This window comes from Pleurodeles waltl, chromosome 2_1 (genome assembly GCF_031143425.1).
Source record: "Pleurodeles waltl isolate 20211129_DDA chromosome 2_1, aPleWal1.hap1.20221129, whole genome shotgun sequence".
In the NCBI taxonomy this organism is placed as follows: Eukaryota; Metazoa; Chordata; class Amphibia; order Caudata; family Salamandridae; genus Pleurodeles; species Pleurodeles waltl.
The window spans coordinates 49,778,917-49,785,410 of record NC_090438.1 but is presented as its reverse complement, the minus strand read 5'-3'; the positions used below and the strand labels follow the sequence as shown (position 1 = coordinate 49,785,410).

At 45.4% G+C, this 6,494-nt stretch overlaps 1 long non-coding RNA gene across 1 annotated transcript in view; it reads right to left on the bottom strand.

The window, feature by feature from the left end:
* Positions 1 to 534: 534 nt before the first annotated feature.
* Positions 535 to 6,494, bottom strand: part of LOC138258295 (uncharacterized) — a 54,755-nt gene continuing 48,795 nt past the window's right edge. Inside the window, exon 3 of the long non-coding RNA XR_011198407.1 lies at positions 535 to 926. This is a non-coding gene — a long non-coding RNA (uncharacterized lncRNA). The remainder of the gene's footprint in view (positions 927 to 6,494) is intronic.

Below are 6,494 nucleotides of genomic sequence, written 5' to 3'. Positions count from 1 at the left end.
AGGGGACATAAAGAAGCCCTCAGCAGTATTGGTCACTCTTGGTTAAAGATGAAGAGCTTTACAGTAGTCAGAAAGGAAGATACTGAATCCACCATGAGAAGACTAGAGACAGAGACAGACATAGCCTTCTAGGCCAGATAACAAAATAAAAAAACAGCTGTAGACTGCAGAAATCAGGGACAAAAGGCATTATAGGGGAGCAACGAAAAAAAGGGTTTCAAAATGGACATAAGTCTAACCACACCCACCTCTCCAGGAAAATAATGTATGGGAACATAAAGTTTGGAATCCTGCCCTTGGTCCATCTGGCCTCTCTCATCCTCACTCCCCAGGGCTCCTTCTGCTGAGTCTGCTGCCTGGTATGCTGGACCATAAACAACAGGAGAGAAAGGGGGTTCTCAACAAGGATCATCTCAACATCTCCACCAGGGTCAACAATTAATGTCTCGCTCATTACTGGAAAAATCTCTTATTTGCAAACAACTCAAGTTGTCCATATTTTATTACAGGAACCACAACTTTACACACGTAGAAAGATGGATATGGGGATATAACCACACCGAATATACATTAATGACATATTTATTTCATATAAATTGATTGTCCTTCATTCCACTGTCGATTATGTCTCGTTCATTCTCTTTCCTTGTAACGAATTTCACCATCTAAGTGCCTCCTTGTCAACATTCAAAGTTCGAAGTCCATACTGAGGTAGTTCCTTAATTCCAAAACGGCTAGCCAGAAGGAGGAGTTGACTTCTCTATCCATTTTTAGTCTAAAATGTTCAGATAGAATTAATCCAAAAGTTCTAATAGTCTAAGGGCTACGGCATTCCTCACTGCATGTTTGGCAACGTGTTTCGGCCCATTCGTTGAGGCTTCCTCAGGATATATCACAAGGACTTAATGAGGACACAGGAAAATTACCTTAAAACAAACATATACACATTCAATTACATATAGTGAATCTTCATATAAGCTTTAAAAATATATTAGACAGATTTATATTTTTTGCTTGGGCGGAAAGGTCATGCCATTGCACACAATTACTTACATCTCCATATCCACTAGCCATAGCACTGCACGTCTCAAATGTCCTTGTACTGTTATCACGTAAAGTAATGGAAACAAATTCTGCTTAGGTACCCACTGTACATACATTTCTGCTGCATTGCTGTTAGTTATTCAACTGCTGGATCAATACACATAATTTTTCATCATTGAAGGGAAAGTGCTATTGATGCGCAGTGAAAACAGATGGAAAACTCTTACCAATCTGTAAAGAAGTTCTCATCTCGGTGTCTTCAGGGGACTATACTGGCAGTCTTTTGTCAAGCTGATCATCTGTGGGGCTTTCCATTACCAGGACCCTCATAGTCTAGTTTTGCGATTTCAGCACTGTGTGCGCAGGAGAGACTTGCGCTCTGCCTTGCGTCTTACCATCCCCAGATTTTACTGTACGGGCCGCTTCATGTCTGTGTTAACCGGTAATGCATGGAATCCGCTGCATCTATCGCTTTGTAGGATTCCTCAGGAGTTAGCCATTTGTAAGGTTCTTAAAACTTACCTCTTTCCATCATAATTTGATTCTGCTGCTGCTCTACTAAACTTTTGAGTTTTAGCGTAAGGACAATTTGTTTGAATGCCTGTGCGCTTTATAAATTCTATCATTCATTCATCTTCCTCAGAATTTCCAGACATTGAAAACAATAGTGGAAGGTGGTATGGGTCAACTAATATATGAAAAATAAACTAATAAACCAAAACAAAATTGACTGCCCTTTAACACCAATAGAACAAATAAAAACCACTCAACACATTCCACTTCCAAAGACTCAACAGGATTTAAAAAACTATCATCAAGAAAGTGTGAGAATGTAGCCTCTTTCTAGCATGGTCACCCCCATTTTTGGCCTGTCTGTCAGGGTGTAGACTGTGTCACTGGGATTCTGCTAGCCAGGACCTCAGTGCTTATGGTTTGTGGCCTACTTGTCAGTATGTTTCACTTTTGTTGTCAGTATGCTTGCCTTTGTCACTTGAGTCCTGCTAACCAGGACCCCAGTGCTTATGCTCTCTCTGTTCCCAAATTTGTCACTACATACTGGTAACCCAGTATTTCGCCACAAATTGGCATACTGGACCTCCCCTTATAAGTCCCTAGTATATGGTACCTAGGTACCCAGGGCATTGGGGTTCCAGGGGATCTCTAAGGGCTGCAGCATTACTTTTTCCACCCATGGGGAGCCCATGCAAAGGCTTCTACAGGACTGCCATTTCAGCCTGCTTGAAATGGTGCATGCGCCCTTTCACTGCCATTTACACTGCACCAGGTCACGTATAAGTCACCTATATGTCTGGCCTTCCAGCCCTGAAGGCTAGGTGCAAAGTACCCATGTGTTTGGGCACCCCTGCACTAGCAGAGATGCCCCCACATAGCCCAGGCCCATTTTCCCAGACTTTGTGAGTGCGGGGATGCCATTCTACCTGTGCACTAGTCATAGGTCAGTACCTATGAATAGCTTCACAATGGTAACTCCGAATATGGCCATGTAAGGTGTCTAAGATCTTGGAATTATACCCCAATGTTGAATCTAACATTGGTTGTATAATTCCATGCACTCTGGGGGCTCCACAGTGGACCCCGAGTACTGCCAAACCAGCCTTCTGAGGTTTTCCATAAGCCCCAGCAGCTGCCACCTCACAGACAGGTTTCTGCCCTCCTGCTGCTTGTACAGCTCGAGCTCAGAAAGGCAAAAACAAAGGATTACCTTTGGGAGAGGGGTGTTACACCCTCTCCCTTTGGAAATAGGTGTTACAGGCATGGGAGGGGTAGTGTCCCAGGGCCTCTGGAAATGCTTTGAAGGGCACATTTGGTGCCCTCCTTGCATAATCCAGTCTACACCAGTTCCGGAACCCCCACTCCCTGCTCTGGCACAAAACTGGACAAAGGAAAGGGGAGTGACCACTCCCCTGTCCATCACCACCACACAGGTGGTGCTCAGAGCTCCTCCAGAAGGTCCCTGGGTTCTGCCATCTTGTTTTCAGGATGGGCAGGGAACTCTGGGAGCATCTGAGTGGCCAGTGTCAGCAGGTGACATCAGAGCCCTCCCCTGATAGGTGCTTACCTGGTTAGGTGACCAATCCCCCTTTCAGGGCTATTTAGGGTCTCTCCTCTGGGTATTTCCTCAGATTCGGATTGCAAGACTCCAGCAGGAATCCTCTGCGTCCTTTACTTCACCTTCTCACCGAAGAAACTGCATCTGGACCCTCCAGGAACTCCACAAACTGCAACAAAGAAGCTAAAATGACTTCTGCAACATTGTATCTTCAGCTCCTGCCAGCAACTGCAACTGTGTCCTAGTCATGCATCCTCTGCGGACTGCCTGTCTTCAGCCCCCACCAGAAGAGCGAAGGAATATCCTGTGGAGTGACGGAGTCAATCCCCTGCTTCAGCAGGCACCCCTCTGCAGTGACGACCAGTGGCTTGGGTCCCCTCTCTTGAAGAAGTGCGTGGACCCAGCAACACGAGTGGTTGACTGAAGTGGTCCCGACGGTCCTGAAGTCCAGCTATCCAACTTTGGTGGAGGTAAGGGCTTGCCTCCCCACGCAAGACAGCACCCCTGTGCACTGTGTGACTTGCAGTTGCCAAGGCTTACGGGCCTCCACAAAGTTCTTCATGCACAGCACAGCACCAGCCACCAGCACTCCATCCTGCGATGCACAGTTCCCCGAGTGGTTCTCCGGCGGACTGGGATCCCTTTGTGTCGTGCTGCGTGGGCCTCCATTTGCACCTTCTTTGTCCCCATGCTGTAGGACTCCTGTGTGCGCTGCCTGGTCTTCTGTGGGCTCTCTGCACTGATGAGAGCCCCCTCTATTTCCACCTTCTGGGTAGAGTTGACCTGGTTCTTCCTGGGCCCGGGCAGCACCATTTACCGCTAACCACGAGCTTTGCATTTACCAAGGCTTGTTGGCGAGCTCCAGTGGCGCAAACTAGACTGCAATCATCTATCCGGTGTGGGACATCTTCTGCACCAACCAGGAACCCACATCCATCTTCTTGGGTGCAGTACTGACTTTTGTTCTTCACCTGTGGTTCTTCTTTTGCACCTTCATCCGGGTTAGCAGGGGCTCCTGTTCTTCCTGGACTCTTTGGTGCTACTTGGACTTGGTCCCCTTCTTCCACAGGTCTTCAGGTCCCAGAATCCATTGTTGGTATCTTGCAGTCTCTTCTGGTTCTTGCACTATCTTCTTTTTCATTTTCTTGTGTGTTCTAGGAAAGTTCCTGTGATTTACTACTACTTTCCTGGGCTCTGGGGTGGGTTCTAGTACTTACCTTTGGGGTTTTCTAACATTCCCAGCGCCCCTCTACACACTACACTTTTCTAGGGTGGAAACCAACATTCACATTCAATTTTTTTAGTATAGATGTTCACTATTTGGACTGTTTTCTGAGTGTTTACTTACCTGTTTTTGGATACTAGTGGATATTACTTACCTCCTAAGGGAGTATAGTGTCTATGGTATATTTGGCAAGTGTGCCACCAAAATAAAGTACCTTTATGTTTGTACCACTGAGTACTTTCTTTCATGTGTGTAAGTACTGTAGGACTGTAGTGATATTGCATGAGCTTTGCATGTCTCCTAGTTAGGCCTTGGCTGCCCATCCACACTACCACTAGGGAGCCTGGCTTCTAGACACTGACTACATACACTAATAAGGGATAACTGGACCTGGTATAGGGTGTAAGTACCTCTTATACCCACTACAGACCAGGCCGGCCTCCTACAGAAAGCAAATGTTCACCACTCAAAGAGCATCTCAGGTGCCTAGTGTATTCCAATGATTATGAGTCCAGGATGAGAAGGATCGCACCCAAAAACACTGCCTTACTCTTGCATTATTCGAGCATCTCTCACCTTACAGGTTCAATGACCTGGTGAGGGCCTGTAGAGATGTTGGCTCCGACCCCTGCCTGCCATGAACATTCAAGAATATACTTCTATCTACCGCAGATGCAATACCACCAATGACCATAACCAATAATTCCTTAACCACATGCGTATTCCAACCAGGGCTCAATGTATCCTACAAGCCACCGTTCTTAAGAAAAACAATAATAATCCAGCAGATCAGACCAGCTACAGGCCAACCTCAAATGGTCCCTTCCTTGGAAAACCTATAGAAAGAGACCCCTGCACTCCAAATTGCTTGAAGAAGAGAGGCTAGTGTCTATCTGGGACACTCTAAAAACGACAATAGATGGGAATAAAGTGGCAGCAATTCTTCTGCTCGATTCCGCAGCAGCTTCCAACACAGTTCTTCACCACCCCTCAGAGAGATACTATGAGTTATGAAATTAATAGAGTCGTACCGGGGTAGATTTGTTCATACCTCACTAACAGATCAAGCATTGCCTTGGTACCTCCAATCTCTTTTCCACTTTGGAACATAAAGTAGGTTTATATTGAGGAGGGATCAGTTCTCCTCTTCAGTGTGTACCTCTGCCCACTCCTCGTACCAATCAAATCCTTTACCCCACTCACTACGACCAGGCACTGGACTTTCAGATCATCCTGAAGCTGGAAAATCCAAGCCAGCTTGATAAGACAAAATTAGATGAGGCTTTGACCAAAGGATGCTAACAAATCTCTTAAAACTCAGAGCATCCAAAATAGAGATGTGCAGACTACGAGAGAGGTTCCGACGTGCCCTTTATTTTATTTGTGAATTCAGAGAAATTATGAATTGTGAAATGCCATCTATGTTCATAATAGTTTTTAAAATAAGGAATCATAATTATTAGCAATTTTCCAATTAAGAGTCACAAATTGCTAATTAATGACTATTGCAGGTACATACAATCATCACTAAATCCGGGAAGTAAGCCGTTACTCCCCCAATCAGAAGGGTCCCAGATTTTTCGCAGTTTCCATACCCTTGCTTCTTGAACTTCCCTGGTCCAAGAAAAAATTCTTGCAGCTTCCTGGTCCAAGAAAAGAAGAGATCAGGATCCTGTTCTTGAAGCTCTTCCACAATATGGAACTTGATCCCCCCAGAGATTCCCCGGAACCTCTCTTTTGATGCTTTTAAATCACCTACTAATTCAGAAATACCTACTCAACTGACTCCATTCATTCTTCATTAGATTCTAAATAGGATCAGAACAGTTACCCTTTATTTTTGCATATTTATGGTAGACCAGTTGCTACACCTGTACTTATTCCCAGATGTAGTACCTCTCAAAGGGACAGCTGTAAAGCCCTCTGGCCCTCCCGGGTCTAGTGCCTGCTATATAAGACTTCAAATATATAATCATATGATACCTCGGCTGCAGAGCAGGAGAGATGAGCTCAGGTTACCCAGCCAGGAGCCACATTAGGAGGATGAGAGCGAAAGAAAGTGACATTTGACTAAGTAGAAACTTGAGATTCTTCTTGAGAATTGTGCTGCTAAGCGTGACAAACCTTTTGGCCAAGCCTCAGTCAGTGGGCCAG